Raw genomic sequence first — 19,808 nt, forward strand, 5'->3', positions numbered from 1 at the left:
AGTTAATAGCCAACTTGAATGTTTAAATCAGTAAGGTTTGTGTTCCGGATTGACTCCGAATATATATTCTATAACGATTGGACCACCAGTAATTAACAAAATGAATTAAAGGAGAGATACCGATGATTGAAATAAAATTCGAAAGATAACAAAATACTATAAATTGTCTAACTCAGTGTTAATTTTGATACCGTCCCACATCGAATACGGACAACGACTAATAGCAGAGAGTAAATCCGTGATCGGTTAGCGCATAACATTGCTGCTACATTGATTATATGTTCATCTACATTTACATCTACAGCCATACTCCGCAAGCCACCTGACGGTGTGTGGCGGAGGTTACCTTGAGTACCTCCATCGGTTCTCCCTTCTATTACAGCCTCGTATTGTTCGTAGAAAGAAAGATTGTCGGTATGCCTCTGTGTGGGCTCTAATCTCTTTGATTTTATCCTCATGGTCTCTTCGCGCGATATACGTATTAGGAAGCAAAATATCGCTTGACTCCTCAGTGAAGGTATGTTCTTGAAACTTCAACAAAAGCCCGTACCGAGCTTCTGAGCATCTCTCCTGCAGAGTCTTCCACTGGAGTTTATCTATCATCTCCGTAACGCTTTCGCGATTACTAAATGATATTCTAATGAAGCGCTCTGCTCTCCATTGGATTTTCTCTATCTCTTCTATCAACCCTATCTTGTACGGATCCCACACTGCTGAGCAGTATTCAAGCAGTGGGAAAACAAGCGTACTGTAACCTACTTCCTTTGTTTTCGGATTGCATTTCCTTAGGATACTTCCAATGAATCTCAGTCTGGCATCTGCTTTACCGATGATCAAGTTTACATAATCATTCAATTTTAAATCACTCCTAATGCCTACTCCCAGATAATTTATGGAATTAACTGCTTCCAGTTGCTGACCTGCTGGCATTTGAAATTTCTGTAGCCTATTTCACGATATGCTGTAGATATTTCTTTGACTATAAATGCAGAACAGAAGGAAGGAAGATCAGAGCTCAATACACCGTCAATAACGACGTTATTAGAGACTGATCTCAGATTCGGATTGGGGAAATACGTGGAAGGAAGCAAACCATGACCATACAAAGCAAACAGCCCATCATTCGCCTTAAGATATTTAGAGAAATCGAACACCTGTCACTTGCTGGTAACGTTGCCGCAACCCAGCAGCTAGATTAGACATTGTCTATCATAACGGCAGAGGCACCAGCTACCACCAACCTCTTAGTGTTGTATATCTGGCGTGACATGCATGTCTCATGTCTCATTTGCAGCATTAAATTGACAAGCAAAATATATTGCATTCTTCTTAAAATTGACTGATCATTGCTGACAAATTTATATCGCATTTATTTTCCGGCAGTGACTATCAAATGCGATCCCAGTTTTTGCATAATGTTTTTCGAAAATTATTTCTCCATATTGTTGTTGTTGTGGTCTTCAGTCCTGAGACTGGTTTGATGCAGGTCTCCATGCTACTCTATCCTGTGCAAGCTGCTTCATCTCCCAGTAACTACTGCAGCCTACATCCTTCTGAATCTGCTTGGTGTATTCATCTCTTCTTCGCCCTCTACGATTTTTAACCTCCACGCTGCCCTCCAATACTAAATTGGTGATTCCTTGATGCCTCAGAACATGTCCTACTAACCGATCCCTTCTAGTCAAGTTGTGCCGCAAACTTCTCTTCTCCCCAATCATATTCAACACCTCCTCATTACTTACGTGATCGACCCATCTAATCTTCAGCATTCTTCTGTAGCACCACATTTCGAAAGCTTCTATTCTCTTCATGTCGAAACTATTTATCGTCCATGTTTCACTTCCATACATGCCTACACTCCATACAAATACTTTCAGAAACGACTTCCTGACACTTAAATCTGTACTTGATGTTAACAAATTTCTCTTCTTCAGAAACGCTTTCCTTGCCATTGCCAGTCTACATTTTATATCCTCTCTACTTCGACCACCATTAGTTATTTTGCTCCCCAATAGCAAAACTCCTTTACTACTTTGTCTCATTTCCTAAACTAATACCCTCAACATCACCCAAATTAATTCGACTACATTCCATTATCCTCTTTTTGCTTTTGTTGATGTTCATCTTATATCCTCCCTTCAAGACACTATCCATTCCGTTCAACTGCTCTTCCAAGTCCTTTGCTGTCTCTGACAGAATTACAATGTCATCGGCGAACCTCAAAGTTTTTATTTCTTCTCCATGGATTTTAATACCTACTCTGAATTTTTCTTTTGTTTCCTTCACTGCTTGCTCAAAATACAGATTCAATAACATCGGTGAGAGGCTACAACCCTGTCTCTCTCCCTTCCCAACCACCTGCTTCCCTTTCATGCCCCTCGACTCTTATAACTGTCATTTGGTTTCTATACAAATTGTAAATGGCCTTTCGCTCCCTTTCCATTCGTCTGTAAAGAATTCGAGTTAGTATTTTGCAGCTGTGACTTATTAAACTGATAGTTCGGTAATTTTCACATCTTTCAACAACTGCTTTCCTTAGGATTGGAATTATTATATTCTTCTTGAAGTCCTAGGGTGTTTCGCCTGTGTCATACATGTTGCTCACCAAATGGTAGAGTTTTTTCAGGACTGGCTCTCCCAAGACCGTCAGTAGTTCTAATGGAATGTTGTCTACTCCCAGGGCCTTGTTTCGACTCAGGTCTTTCAGTGCTCTGTAAAACTCTTCACACAGTATCATATCTCCCATTTCCGTCTGAGCTCTTGATATTCATACAAGTCGTTCTCTTTTCTCCAAAGGTCTGTTTAATTTTCCTGTAGGCAGTATCTATCTTACCCCCAGTGAGATAAGCCTCTACATCCTTACATTTATCACTTCCTGACGATCTCATTTTTGTGACGTTTGTATTCATTTTTGCCTGCTTAATTTACTGCATTTTTATATTTTCTCCTTTCATCAATTAAATTCAATATTTCTTCTGTTACCCAAGGATTTCTAGTAGCCCTCGTCTTTTTAACTACTTGATCCTCTGCTGCCTTCACTATTTCATCATTCAAAGCTATCCATTCTTCTTCTACTGTATTTCTTTCCCCCATACCTGTCAATTGTTCCCTTATGGTCTCCCTGAAACTCTGTATAACCTCTGGGTTAGTCAGTTTGGCCATGTCCCATCTTCTTAAATTTCCACCTTTTTGCAGTTTCTTCAGTTTTAATCTACAGTTCAGAACCAATAGATTGTGGTCAGAGTCCACATCTGCCCCTGGAATTGTCTTACAATTTAAAACCTGGTTCCTAAGTCTCTGTCTTACCATTATATAATCTATCTGATACCTTCTAGTATCTCTAGGATTCTTCCATGTATGCAACCTTCTTTTATGATTCTTGAACCAAGTGTTAGCTATGATTTAGTTGTGGTCTGTGCATAATTCTACCAGGCGGCTTCCCTCAATCCATATTCACCTACTACGTTTCCTTCTCTCCCTTTTCCTACTACCGTATTCCAGTCACCCATGACTATTAAATTTTCGTCACACTTCACTATCTGAATAATTTCTTTTATTTGATCATACATTTCTTCAATTTCTTCGTCATCTGCAGAGCTAGTTGGCATATAAACTTGTACTACTGTAGTAGGCGTGGGCTTCGTATCTATCTTGGTCACAATAATGCGTTCACTATGCTGTTTGTAGTAGCTTACCCGCATTCCTATTTTTTATGTAAAACCTAAAACGCTCTTTCTTCTAATGTACCGCTATGAATAGCTGTCAAAAAAAGACTGTGTTCCATAATAGAGATTTCCGGGTATTCTTTTGCTATCTGTATAACCATGAGAAATCAAAGAAAACTGACGATGTGTTCGATAATGATCAGATTGGTTTAAGTAAAGGTAAAGGTACGAGAAAGACAATTCGGACATTGCGGTTGATAATGGAAGCAAGACTAAAGAAAAATCGATCCACGTTCATAGAATTTGTCGACCTGGAAAAAGCGTTCGACATTGTAAAGCGGTGCAAGATGTTCGAAATTCTGAAAAAAATAGGGGTAAGCTATAGGGAGAGACGGGTAATGCACAATTCGTACAGGATCCAAGAGGGAGTAATAAGAGTGGACGATCAAGAACGAAGCGCCAGGATTAATAAAAGTGTAAGATATGGACGCAGGCTTTCGCCTCTACTGTCAAATCTATACAGCGAAAAAGCAATGTCGGAAATAAGAGAAAGATTCAGAAGTGCAATCACAATTCAAGGAGAAAGGATATCAATGATACGGTTCACTGATGAGGATGCTGTCCTGCGTGAAAGTGAAGAAGAATTACATGATCTTCTGAACGGAATGAACTATCTAATTAGCACAGAATATGGATTGAGAGTAAAGCGAAGAAACACGAAAGTAATGAGAAGTAGCAGAAACGAGAACAGCGCGAAACTTAATATCGGAATTAACGGTCACGAAGTAGATGAAGTTAAGGATTCTTCTACCTAGGCAGCAAAATAAATGGTTGGTTGGTTTGCGGGGGTTTAAGGGACCAGACTACAAAGGCCATCGGTCCCTTATTCCACGACCATGAAACAGCCACAAGGAAGAAAAACAAGCAACAGAGAGGAAAAGTGACAACACAGAACAAGAAAGACAAAGACAAAGACCAGAAAAGAGGAATTAAAATCACACACAGTGTGACAGTGGCTGGCCGACCATGGAAGAAACAAAAAAGAAAGAAAGAAAGAAGGAAAAAAAGCCAACCAGTAAGACACTAAAATCCCCAATCTAAAGCCGGCCGCGGTGGCCAAGAGGTTCTAGGTGCTCAGTCCGGAACCGCACGACTGCTACGGTCGCAGGTTCGAATCCTGCCTCGGGAATGGATGTGTTTGATGTCCTTAGGTTAGTTAGGCTTAAGTAGTTCTAAGTCTAAGTTCTAGGTGACCGATGAGCTGAGATGTTAAGTCCCATAGTGCTCAGAGCCATTTGAACCCAATCTAAAATCGTAGTCCAAAGGCCAGACTCAGCACAAAAATGAGACAAATCCTCAGATCGAGTGATAAAACCCCCCTGCTCAAATAAAACTCAAAACTATACCTGCCATTACAGTGTCATCCGTTGAAAGTTCAGGGAGCATATGAGGCAAAACAAACGTCTGCCTGAGCGCAGTTGAAGGTGGACAGGCCAACAGGAAGTGGACAACTGTCAACGCTGATCGACAGTGACAGAGAGGTGGGTTCCCGCGACGCGCTAAATGACCGTGTGTCAGGCCGGTGTGGCCAATGCGTAGCCGGCAGAGAACAACTGAGTCCTTGCGGGAGGCTCGCAAGGAGGAGCGCCACACACCTGTAGTCTCCTTGATGACCCGAAGTTTGTTGGGAGAGGGCAGCGTGCGCCATTCATCACCCCAAGTACCAAGGACTTTTTTCCGCAATACTAACTGGAGACCACATTTCGGAAGGCCAATCTCCAGCGCCGTTGCAGTGATAGCCTGTTTGGCCAAGGTGTCAACACGTTCATTTCCCGGGATGCCACACAAAAGCCACGGAGCGGCCGCAACGGGCAAGAGTATGGATGGACTCCTAGTAGCCATCACCAGACGAGAGCGAGGAAAACACTCGTCGATAGCTCGTAAACCGCTGAGGGAGTCACTACATATGACGAAGGACGCACCTGAGCAGGAGCGGATGTACTCTAGGGCGCGAGAGATGGCTACAAACTCTGCAGTGAAGACACCGCAGCCATCCAGCAATGAGCGTTGTTCAGATTGTTCCCCAAGAGTAAAGGCATAACCAACTCGATTATCAACCATCTAACCGTCGGTATAGACTACGGCAGAGCCGGGAAACGCGGCAAGGATGGAAAGAAAGCGTCGGTGGAGGGTCTCAGGAAGGACTGAGTTTTCGGGCCTTGGGCTAAATACAGCTGAAAGCAATGGCGGGGCACACACCACGGGGGTGTAAGCATAATGGCCCTAAAAAGAGGTGGGAGAGGGAAAAAGGCCTAGAGAGAAGAGACCGGACGTGAACCGAACTCGGACACCCTGACCGGGGCCTTCGTTTGGGATGATGGATGACGGAGTTGGGAAAAGGAGACGGTAATTTGGATGCCTGGGCAAGCTACAAACATGTGCAACATAAGCGGCTTGTAGTCATTGGCACCGGATCCGCAATGGAGGGACACCATCCGCCACAAGTATGCTGCTTACAGGGCAATAACCAATGACGGATGGAGCAAGGACATCAAAAGCAAACTAGCACTGGCAAAAAGAGCATTCCTGGCCAAGAGAGGTTCACTAGTATCAAATATAGGCTTTAATTTGAGGAAGAAATTTCTGAGAATCTACGTTTAGAGGAGAGCATTGCATCGTAGTGAAACATGGACTGCCGAAAAACCGAAACAGAAGGGAATCCAATGATTTGGGATGTGGTGCTACAGATGAATGTTGAAAATTTGGTGGACTGATAAGGTGAAGAATGAGGACGTGAACCGAATGAGGAGAGGAAAGGAATACGTGGGAAACACTGACAAGGAGGAAGGACAGTATGATAGTATATCTGTTAAGAGATCAGCGAATGACTTCCATGGTACTAGAGGGAGCTGTAGAGGGCAAAAACTGTAGAGGAAGACGGAGATTAGAGTGCATCCAGCAAATAATTGAGGACGTAGGTTGCAAGTGGTACTCTGGGATAAAGAGGTTGGTACAGGAGAGGCGTTCGTGGTGGGCCGCATCAAACCAGTAAGAAGACTGATGACTCAAGAAACATTGGGGCAAGTAAAACAGCGGTAAATATTCCTATGGTAGTCCCTTAAACTGTTGAGCAAAGTAGTAGAATGTAGCAGATCGCACACCCATAAGAACAAGGCACGCCCTCACAGGATATTAAGCATATCCGTCGCTATTCCCCCAGCATATGCGTCTGCCATATACACGATGCCTAATTGATGGTATCTTCGCTCTATTTCGTTTTCCAAAACCTCTGCTGATTTCTATTGGGTTTCCTCAGTTCTCTTGGAATCCTGGTACATAATTTAAAAGCTTTGCCAATATGGGACCTCCGTTATTCCCCTTCAATTGGTTTGTGGTTCTACCTTGAAAGAGACGTACGTTTATCTTAAGTAAGGTGCGCTCTTGTCTTGGAATACTTGAAATACTTAATTCTTTAGGAAATGTGGCCAAGGAACATTTCTTTAACTGACGTACTGCCACTCTTACTTCTTCCTTAGCGAAGGTCATATTTTGGAGCACGTTTATCACAATACGCATCCATCTTTTCAATAGTGGATAATTATCATCGACTTCCGGGCCTTTTGTTAGTTCTCTATCTCCTTTCAAGGCTAAAAAAGTACACACGCTCTTATTCTGCTGTCCAGTAATTTAAATGGTAAATTCATCCGTCTGTCATTAGTGTACGTTAATGGTCTTTCCTTGTATTTCTGTCATTTTGCCTTGTAAGTACTCAGCCGATTCTATCTCTATCTCTATCTCTATCTCTATCTCTATCTCTATCTCTATCTCTCTCTCTCTCTCTCTCTGTGTCTGTCTGTCTGTGTGTGTGTGTGTGTGTGTGTGTGTGTGTGTGTGTGTGTGTGTGTGTGTGTGTGTGTCTTTCTGTTCTAAGTCTCGATTGCGCATACTGCCAGGTATGCAGGCCTCCTTTCGTATCTAATTCTGCAGTCAATGACAGTGTCCAACGAATTTGTTTATTTCTGAAAGTAACCACTGCCTCAAAAATGTTCAGATGTGTGTGAAATCTTATGGGACTTAACTGCTAAGGCCATCAGTCCCTAAGCTTACACACTACTTAACCTAAATTATCCACACACATCCATGCCCGAGGGAGGACTCGAACCTCCGCCGCGACCAGCCGCACAACTGCCTTACTCACTGCACCTTTTGCTGCTACGTGCTTTCTGATTGTCCTGTTGACGAGGCTCAGATAATCCCCCCGTGCCTTCGCTTAAGAGTTACCAGGTAGCTATTTCGATATTACAGCAATCAGTCAAACATTCTTGCGGCCCAACGTATTTTTTACGTTCTACAACTACGTATATCGTGCTGTGATCGCTTGTAGGTAACACACCACCTAGCCACTATTGATCGAAGTGTTATGTCAATATTTGAACAAGCTCCTGCTCTGTTTCGACACGTCGGTGGATTATGAGGCCGGCTAAAAATCGTTGTATTGTGTTCACTGAATGTACCGATTAGGTGTAATGTGCCAGCATCAGTCATTATCCCACAACATAAGCCGCGCTTTGGGGCCAGAAGTAACAACTGCATAGCATTTTTGTTGACGACTGCTTCTAGCGGTGACTGACAAATCTAAAGCAAATGTAGAAGTCAGGCCAAAGTTTACATGGAATTACTGTACAAATGTTGTCTAGAAAATACATCGAACTTTGCATCTGCATCTACACTCTTCAAGCCATCTTATTATGTGTGTCAGATGGTAGTTTTGTACACCTGTCACTTTCTCTTTCCTTTTGCAACCGAATAAGGTGTACGGTATGTACTAAATCTCTTTTACTTCCTGATATTTCTGCAAGAAGTACGTAGAAGGAAGTAATACACTGGTGAGCAAAACGAAAGTGCAAAAGTCACTTTCGCATGATGTGCCACTGCCACCGCCAAGTAACATAGCACTATAAAACTTAAGCTATAAATAGAATGAAAAGCTACAGTATAGTATAGAAGGTAACAAAGAAATACTCGATGCAGCGAACAGAAATGAACTTATTAGTAATCACACTGAAATCGGAGGGCCTTTTCAAGATCCACTGGACACTTAAAAATGGGAGATAGATCTTAATACGGTGTGTTATCATCACGGACGGCTATACATGCTTTTTTAGCAGTCTGTTGTGCGCCCCTTGCACTGCATGCTGTACTTACGAGCCATACTGTATCGACCGTTTCAGCCGTGCACAACGTTCGGCTACAAAACTTCGCTGATTGTTGGTGCCGCATCCTATGTCACTCATTATATCCGCCGATATCATTAATCTAATACCTTCATACTGGTCACTCCAGTGTATTTTCGCGTGCTCTTCCGTGCATCTTTCCTGCGCCACACGAACTTTTATCTCATCCTACCAACCCCTCTCCATCACCCCATACTCCACCTCTCTATTCCAGTTCACATCTACTAATTTTACCTAATCTAGTCACTTCTGTCGTCCCTCTTTTGACACTTATCAAACCACAGATCTGCAGCCGACATTAAAAGTCTTTTTATTTTTCATTGGATCTCATTGAGACATCACGCCAATTTCAGCTGGTTTTCTCCTTTGACTATCGGCCTACTCCATCAGATTTCATCTTGTTTCCCCTTGTTTCATCCTTTCCTTCCTTTTCGTAATTTTTCTCACGTGTTTGTATTTTTGCGAATTTTTTCGAACGTAATTCTACATGATTTACGTTTTTTTTCGATTTTTTCCACCACATCGATCCTTGCTCCTTCCATCTGCGTCAATACAGAAACGTTTCCTCATCCACCGTGGGAACCCAGTCCCACGTACAGTTCCTGCATTGTTGCTTGGCTCATGGAATTCCCCCAAACGGCTTTACAATCAAATTACCCACCTCTGGCTGTCACCCTTCCTTCCACAATGATCCCCATCTGTTCAGATTCCGCCAATCCTGAGACCTCATCAACATAGTGCATATCTATCAGGCCCAAAGCTCAATGCAAAACCTTCTCCTGCTAAGCAATCCTAAACTCCTTGATTCCCACAACACAAATTGAAACTCTTGCCTTCCAGGAACTAGAGCAACATGCACAACAGCAACCCAAAAAGTTTTCCAGTCTTCTCACTTCCACATCCCGCCTTGGACTACCACTGTCCACTATCTGCATAACAGCCTCTAAACCTGTCCAATGTACCCGTATAGCTGACAAACCATGTCTCGCAGACCTACCACATTTACCCCACCCTCCAAAACTCCCTCCATCCATCCCACCGAACCCAGAGCCTAAACAGATCCGAAACACACTCAAGAACCTTCCCTCCAAACGCTTTAGCGCCACACAAGTATGAGTCCTTTCCAAAGTCCTTACATTTTGCTCCACCTCCAAATTCAATCATGCAAGACTTGTTAAAGACCTTCTCACCTTCTCCCAGTACCCACAGTGGAAACACTTTTCTCCACCAACCATACCAAACAGACTCAATCAAAGATGAATGTTGAACCTTGCCTTACTCAGCTCACTTCTCTAGCCAACCATGATCCACCCCCACTTATCCCAAATCACCTTGTGTTAACTTTCCTCGAATCTTGCCTCATCATCATTTCCCAAATCCCTCAACTTAGAAACCAACCTTACATCCACAGATAGATCTGCAATACATCACCTAAAAATTGCTGACAAAGGCTTCACCATTGTTGTTTTGAACTGCAAGGGTTACCTGGCAGGAGTACGCTGCCAGCTTTCAGATTCATCCACCTACAAAGTGCCACAGTGATCCCATTCCAGAAATCCAGGAGGATCTTCTGTCTCTACTAAAATACTTAGGCATATCCCAGAACCTCTCCCCAGAGTCCATCTCTCCCCTCACTGCAACCATACCCTGCACTCCCTGCACTCCTATGTTCTACTTGCTTCCTAAAGTCCTTAAACCCAGCCACCCATGGCAATCCATTGTGGCCAGTTACTGTGCCCCCACTGAGAGAATCTCTGCTCTCATAGACCAACACTTTCAACCTATTATCCGCAATCTGACCTAATTCATAAAAGATACCAAGGATTCACTGACCCTACACAGTTCCTGTCGCTTTACTACACAGTGGCCTGCGCATCACTGTTGATGCCACCGCCATTTACACTAACATATCTAATGCCCATGGCATTACCAATATGGAACACAACCTTTCCCATCACCCGACAGATTCCAAACGAACCACCTCCTTATTAGTCGCCATGACCAACTATATCCTCACCCACAATTACTTGTCCTTTGAAGACATTACCTACAAATAAATCTGAGGTATGGATATGGGCATGGCACCATCCTATGCCAACCTATTCATGGGACATCTACAGAAGTTCTTCCTAAACAACCAGATGCATTGATCATATCCCTGTAATATGATCTATATGCAAGACCTGTCCCTTACATCCTCGCACCTCCATCAACTCCGGTCCTGTCACAAACATAATCTATCTGATCAAGGGAAGGGCAACATGTGAAACCAGTCACATGATCTACAAGCTGCGTTTAAACCTCTGTGCTGCATTCTATGTGGGCATGACAACCAATAAGTTGTCTGTCTATGGCCACTGACAGACTGAGGCCAAGAAACTAGTGGACCACCCTCTTACTGAAAATGTTGCCAAACATAACATCCTTCATTTCAATGACTGCTTCAGAGCCTGTGCCCTGTGGATTCTTTCCACCAACACCAGCTTTTCTGGTGATGGGGACTCTCCCTGCAATGAATCCTACACTCCCATAACTCTCCTCATCTCAACCTTTGATAGTCATTGTCCTTACCCACCTTCCCAGCACTACACTGCCCTCTGTTCCACTTCTCTCCTTTTCTGCTGACCTCCCTCTCTCCACCGCCCTCTGTCTAACCTCCTTACTGAACCTAGCTGCCCTACTCAACACCTCGTTGCTGCACATCCCCAGCAGCTCTTTACTGTCTCCCACCCCGTGTCCTGCTATCTCTGCCCCTCCCCTGATTAGTCTATTTTTTACCCCCAACTGGTTCCTCTCCCATAATGCCCTGCTGCTCGCAGTCTGGATCCAGCTGCCAGAGTCTGTGGTGATGTGTGTGTGTAAGTTGTGTTTGCATGACTGTGTGCGTGTGTGTATGTTGTCTAATTTTGACAAATTCCTTGTCGGCCAAAAGCTAATTGTGTGACTGTCCTTTCATTGTGCCTTTCTGCGACTCACATGTCTGCTATTTTGGCTATCGAATATTATATTGCTCCATCTTAACTGGCGGATTATTACTCCTCAAAAAGTGGTAGAATTCTTGTCTGTAAGCTCCACAAGAAGTTCATGCGGGATGTTGTTCTTTACATGTAAACATGCACTTGTCAGACGATATGTCTCACCAGAGTCAAAAGCTGGAAATGGCCATATACATTGCTGAGAAGTCTTGGATGGAAATCAACACCTAAAGGTTGCCGCTTCGCCCAGTGGTGAGATCCACACCCTAACGCCACAAAGCAGCAGCCCCTCAGAGCAGGTCATGGTCCCTCTCGTTAACACCGTAAATGCCACTCCCCTCATGCACTCCAAGTTCAAAACTGCCTCGCCTTTTCACAGCTTGGCGCCTTCTCTACATACTGCGGCCACACTCTTTGCCAGTTTACCACTTTCGCTCTCAGACTTTCCTCGTACCACCAGCCAGCCAATTCTGCATGCAATAATCACGAACTAGCTCGCTAGCGATATATCGAATCGAACGCGATGGCTCAAAGTACTGCAACGTTAATTCCAAAGTATATAGACACATATCCGTCAAACTGGAGCTTAAAACATGATTTGCGAACTTTGAAGTAAGTGCCCCAAGACTGTTTCCATTCCTATATAGTTAATTATACATAATCTGTAAATAAACAGACAGTTCACATTAAGAGTTAGCGCTAACAGATGAATGCTGTAGAAGTAACATGGCCACACTTATGACTGCAGAAAATACATGTCAGCTAAAATACTACGCTAAGTAGTACACAAAGAAATAGGCAGTTTAATTAGTGGAAGAATTGAATTAATTAGGCCTAGTGATGATGTAAGTCACAATATGGCCTCAAATTGTTCTGAAGCACAATTTTAGAGGTTGGAAGGATAATGACACACTAGAAAAATTGATCGTGGACTCTTACTGTTATGATGTAGTTGTAGTGCAGATTAAGTACAAAACGAACTGTTACTATATCTACCAATTTTGCCAAAGCTCCCAAAAAGTTTACAGAGTGTATTTCCTACGGTCAGTCATTAAATAACACCAATATCTATTAAAAATATACGATGTGAATACCTAGTCTCGCCCATATAACATAGCCAAAGGACATGTTGTTTTTGTTAGGGTCTTCAGTCCTGAGACTGGTTTGATGCAGCTCTCCAAGCTACTCTATCCTGTGCAAGCTTCTTCATCTCCCAGTACGTACTGCAACCTACATCCTTCTGAATCTACTTAGGAAGGAAGGTGTTTTTAGTACCACAAATCATTTAAACTGCAACATTAATTTAAGGAGGAAGAAAGAATATAATTTTATTACAATGTAAAACTTTAACTTCAACAAATAAGCAAAACATCTATTTACATACAACAAAGCCATATAACAAAGACAGACATCAAACATTGGTAAAGAATTTGGTGTAACATGATGGAGTCGATATTTCGAAACCAAAACCTTTGTTAAAAATATTAATCACTTACAGAGTATAAAAAACACTAGTATGTTCTGTATAGAAAGATCCAAGTATAATTAGAGATCTCAACTTTCAAATTTTGCATCAAAATAAAACTGTCTTATATATGAGACTTGTAGTACTAAACGTACTTTCCACGCACAGTTCACCAATTAGTGACATGTTTCCACATTTTATCTTATTAAAATGCATGCAGCTCGTTTATTGGCACTACTAGAATAAACTGTAAGTCAGCAGGCCAACATAGTTCGAAAAACAGACATGGGCACTAATGTGGATAAACTTAGAGCCTAAATTGTGCTTGTCAACGAGAATTGTCAAAGTTAATGAAGTTTTTTGGATTCCAGGTGCTGTCCAACATACAAGGCAGAGGGCAATTTTGCTATTAGAGATCGACAATAGCTTTTATTCAGTCAGAACATTATGCAAGTTGTGTAAAAAGTGGAGATTGGTCAATTGTTTTTATATAAATGTTCTATGTTGCCATGCTTGATCATTTGATTATTTTGAAAATAATTTTGTTAGGATTGTCATCGACTAATTGTAGAATAACTCTCATTAGATTTGTAGAGTGTCACTTAATGTTGAGATATGAGAGAGTTCGCTGTCACTGGAATTCTCATTGGCTGTTGAGTTTCAGGTTAGACCTGACAGTTGTGAAATGAGAAGTTAACAATCATGTGTGATATTAAACTGTAGCTCAATGTCGGCAACGAATGTCATTGGTATTATTTATGGATAAGTATCAGCACATAAATACTGTCACAAATATACAAAATAATACCAAAATGGTTGGAGCTCCATTGAGTTTAGGTAATTCAACAACCACAACGAAATTTTCTTATTGTAGTAAACTGTACAAATTCCCAGAAGCACTCTAATGTACAAAAATCCTGGAAAACATCCAATTCAAAGAGAGATGGTTCTCTCCTGTTTACTGGTTGAAGAATGTGAAGGTCTTTCCGCTAAATGGATCTTGGATAACCATAAAAAGTATTCCCTGATAGTAGAAGCCAATAAGTATATGGCATCGACAATTTAGTTGCAGAGATGAAGCTGGATACTCCATTAAAAAATATGGGGAACCTAGCAAGTAGTGAATAGAATTGTTTTGCAAAGACACCCAGAAATTATACAGGAATTCCCGAGAGATAAATCCCATCAAGATGCATTGTTACTGATAATACACCAAGGAGGGGGCCTGTGTCATATATTATACAGCAACATCTTACAAGGAGTATCATGAGAAAATGCTGTTTACTAAGCATGCAGTTCAACTTCCCATTGATGCTTAGAACGCCTTTTGAAAATGAAGCGAATACTGTTATTAAAAACCTAACATAAAATATGTAACTTTTCCAAAACAGCGATCACGCACAGGGGTTGGAGACCAACGCATTTATCTCTCAACTGCACAAATGCTTATTAGGCATCAGCAAGACTGAACTCGCCGACTGAGGATTGTGATTGTTCAGGTAAGTCTTGTCTTGCTGTGATATCAGATGCATTTGACTCTTGGTTAGGAGAGATATGAAAAACATGCTGATTACGCATTGGCGAGGCAGACTCACTGAGTGTGCATTTTGCTCATTGTGATAGGTTTGTATTGCTGTGATATCAAATGTTTTGTGTCTTGGCTTTGTTTAATATGGCACACTAAGCACGTTGCAGAACACATATGGGCATTAGTTCTGATCCAACTTATAGCTTAAAGTACGCTTGGGAACAAGATTTTCAAAGTAAACAATGCTATTCCCAAGTTAAAATTTATCCCTCACTATAATTCGATACTCCTAATTTTATGCATACTTAGGAAGCTGAACTTCCTATGGGAAAGAGAAGGCACAAGTTGGCTACAGAATCCTCACTGAATTTGGTTTTCAGACCTGCGCCAATGCAAGTTTTTATCCAACTCCATCAAATACTGACACTATTAAACGTGTGTATACTTTGACTGAAAATGATTTCGAAAAACCTCCGTTGTTGTTGTCAACTTGCAGAAATTAGATTTATGAAATCAGACTCAGAATCTTTGTTAAGAGAAAGTGAGCCATAGATACGCAGATCTGAATACACCGAACTCAAAGAAATTCAAAAGGTTTGGTTTGGAATCGATGTTAATAGATTGTTAGTAAGAATTCAGAATAGTCCAGTCATGGATAAAGTAACTGAATACTGAAAAGCCAATCTTCTTTCAGATACTTTGAGAAAACAACAGCCCAGTCATTTATGAGATTTCGAAATTAAACGATATATCTCTTTTTTAAGCACAATTTAGTGCTCCAGGGCCTATCTAATGTATCATGCAAGATACAGCTTCAGAACGTTTATGTACAGTGTCATATTTCAATTGTCACCACAAGCTTATAAGAAAACTTTTCATATTTCCATTTATGTCATTTTCAGGGCAGTTTTGCGGCAAGTTGTTTCAGTTTCGCGATAAGTTCATGCATTTTTAGGGCAATTTGATATATTTTTGAGGGGCAAGTTAACACATATTTGGAGAAGTTTATACATTTGCAGGATAATATGATACATTTCCAGGGAAATTTGCTCCCTTTTTGGGGGAAGTTGATAAATTTCATGTTGATTCATTCTTTTGAGCAATTACATACGTTTTTTGAACAAGTAGATACATTTTTTGGCAAGTTTAAAAATCTTCAGGGAGCGATTAGATACATTTTTTGGGATAAAGTTGATACATCTTTCGGGCAAGCAGATAAATCTTTGGGGCTCGTTGATACAGTTTATGTGTGTATGCAGTGTCAGAAGATAGTGTACAGCATTTCCACATTTATCTCATCATCAGTATCAGTAAGTTTCGTCTCTCTGATTTAAGCCCCACAGTAAATTTCCTCTCCCTCTGTAACACTCATTTCATTGAGGCAAAAATATCTTAATGATTTGAGTTTACAATTCTCCACTTGGTGATACTCGCTTTTGCAAGTCACAACAAGCTACAACTTACCAGAACAAGTCTCAGCTTGCTAATCAACATTGACCTGATGATGTCTGTGCATGTGCATTGATGGAGCCCCAAGGCTGTCATATTTTGCAGAGTCGAGATAATGCCCTGTGTGAAGCTCTGATGAGGTAGTGGTTGATACCCTTTAAGCTGAACTCCTTCCTCCACAGACCATAATTCTTCACCAAGTAGCATGCAGGGTGTTGGTGATCAGACATTTCCACAGCTGTCAGGTCTCCTGCAATGAATCACTAAATTTATTCTAACATTTATTCACATAACATCCGAAAATTAGATATATTGAGCATGACTCTGCACTGGCCATCATCTCACTGACCATCATTGCTCATTGACCAGTATTCTACACCAACCATAACTCTCCACTGAACATCACCCTCCAGTAAACATTCTCCAATGAACATCATTCTCATACGACCGTTATTCCAAAACCTGTACACTGACCATTTTTCTCCACTGACCATCGTAGTCTCACCCAATAGTATGAAGGGTAATATTGGTCAGTATTTCAAACGTCTACCTCATCCACACAACATCAGAAAATTGTACATGTTGACCATCGTTGTCGACTGATCATCACCATCTATCGATCATCATTCTCCATTGAACATTATTCTACACTGACAACACTCGCCAGTGACCATCATTCTTCACTGAACATAATTCTCACTAAATATCGTTCACTATTGACTATCATTCGCAACATATGAACTGACCATCAATCTGAACAGACCACCGCAGTCACACCAAACAGTATACGGGTCATGGAGGTCACAGATTTTCAATATCTACCACATCTGTTTTACTGCATTGTCAGTAAATTTCAACTCACAAGTATTCATACATCATCAGAAAAATTACATACAGTATCTAGACGTCTGTCTCATCCCCATCATCCTCACTGGCACCTCTCTGATTCACACACCACAGTAAATTTCCTCTCATTATAATACTCGTTCAAAGGTAAAAAAGAAAACGATAGCCCGCAAAGGAATTACCCGAATTGGATGGAACTCGGTAGATGTAATGTACAACTACAGACAAACAAATGATTACAATTTTCAGAAAAATTGGATGATTTATTCAAGAGAAAAAGCTTCACAAAGTGAGAAAGTTAATAACGAGTTGATACACCTCTTGCCCTTATGCAAGAGGTTATACTGTTTGGCATTGATTGATGGAGTTGTTGGGTGACCTCCTGACCGATGTTGTGCTATATTCTGTCCCATATGCACTCAAATTATCAATATCTGGATGTTGTTTGAGGATCCTGCCCATAATGCTCCAAACATTCTCAGTGCTTAGAGATCTAGTGACCTTGCTACATAACTGAAGTATCGTTTGGCAACCATAAAGACAAGCGGTACAAATTCTAACGATTTACGGGAAGACATACAGATGTCACGGCATCACTTAACGCGAAAAGAAAACTGTCAAATCTTACATTAAAAATACAGCACCAAAGTTTCAATCACAAAGTAAAGAAAAAATATATTTAAATTGTTATTTCAGCAAATCACAAGTACATTTTTCTAGCATTAAGGCAAACTGTACTATTGTTTGGGCTCATACTAAGGGGTGCAACAGTAGCGAAGGTGTAATATTGGGAACTTACAGGGGTCTTGGTACAGCTCACAGTTGACAACCCTAAAAAAATTTTCCCTTTTGTTTGCAGTTGCTGCCGGTGTACCGGATACATAGATGAAGAAGCTGTGTGGGTTGGTTTCCTGTACACTGAGTAGCGAAACAGCCCTACCGCCTTCCGCTTTACAGAAACATTCAAGAACAGTAGCTTACCAATCCTGACCATTTCTACAGTAAATTTAATATTGGGTTGGACACTGGTCATGTGATCTTCGAACTGCTGCAATAGATTTTCACTGTGAGGTCATCTAAAGAAGATGTTCCATTGAAATTATGGTAGAGTTCTGAGCTTATTCCTCAAAGTGTTCTGTGGAGAATTTCGCGCCAAAAGATGCCTGACGTTTGTGGGAAGGTGAGAGAGGAAGTTTCTAACATGGCACCATGATGTCTCTCGATCCCCTAGAGGTATGGAACTGGCAAAAGCTGGTCAAATAGCCTTTCCGCGAAACTTGCCGTTCGGGACAGATCGGTATGGATCTGCTCATTGGCTTTCATGAAGTCATAAGAAAGGCAGCTTGACCATTACGTGCCAACCGATGAACAAGTATGCAAGTGGTTGAACAAAAATATCGGAACACCACAAGATATGCATGCTTGAACATAAATGCAGATGCTAGCTGCAGATCGTGTTCCTATACTCCACAACGAACGGCACCTGTGCAAAGTCATCAACTGATTGCAAGTGTCAATTGTGGTTAGAAGAGTGTTCTGTCTAGGTATGAGTGCAGTATGTCGTGCCTAAGTGAATTCGAACGTGTGTGAATTGTTGATTCTCTGTGGTAGGTGCTTCTGTAACAGAGATAGCCGCAGTGTTTGGTATTTCAAGAGGCACCATCATCTGATTCTTCACAGTGTTCCCAACTACAGGCCGCGTTTAGGTGACAAGAGTGATACACAGCGAACGTTTGATGATGATTTAGGCACCCACATAGTGGTATTTCATGGGCTCCATGGTCCTTCTGCAAGTTCGCATTATTGTCAAGAATTATGTGGCTAGTTTGGCTTATTAGAACCATCTGATGGTGCACTGAAGTTCCTCAATGGTGGTGATGTTCCCAAGACGACAGCACCCCTGTTCATACACCTTACATCGTCCAGGAGATGTTTTTTATAACATAAGAATGAATTTCTGCATCTATCGTGACCACCAATGTCAAGAGATCTTAATACTATTCAGTCTTTGTGGTCTATTTTGGAGATAAAGATGTGCGGTCACTGTCCACCTCCATCGTCGTCACCTGAACTTAGCACTATTTTGCAGGAAGAATGGTATGAGGTTCCCTTGAAAACCACACAGGACCTTTATTTATCCTTATTCATCCCTTCCGAGATGAGTAGAAGCTGTTTTGAATTACACATTTTTCCTATACCTTATTAGGCACAATAATGTGTTGTGTTTTTGTGTTTCCATATTTTAGTCCATCCCTTTGTCTCTGGATTATTTGCAGTCTGTGTCTCTTCGTAGTGGTAATACTCAAAACGGATTTTGCAGCTAACACTGAAATTGTTTTCTGACACGTACGTCGCATGTAAAACTCCTTATTGCCACCATAACATCGTTTGTTCTAACAGTGCCGTGTTGCATTTGACTGGAATTGTCATGTTTTTCCGACGTAAGAACGTGAAATAATTTACGCAGCCAGTTTGCGGATTCAAATCAGATTTGAAGAACATTCGATGTAACCAGTGAAGTGTGATTGCTTTGGAGGTGTAGGAATAAAAATTCATACTAATCTAACCTAACCTTGCAACAGGTTTAGCCAATTTAAAGTAAACTGTGTAGTCCACACTCTGGTCCAACTTACCATTTTTCACACT

The sequence above is a fragment of the Schistocerca gregaria genome, chromosome 8 (genome assembly GCF_023897955.1).
Source record: "Schistocerca gregaria isolate iqSchGreg1 chromosome 8, iqSchGreg1.2, whole genome shotgun sequence".
Lineage (NCBI taxonomy): Eukaryota > Metazoa > Arthropoda > Insecta > Orthoptera > Acrididae > Schistocerca > Schistocerca gregaria.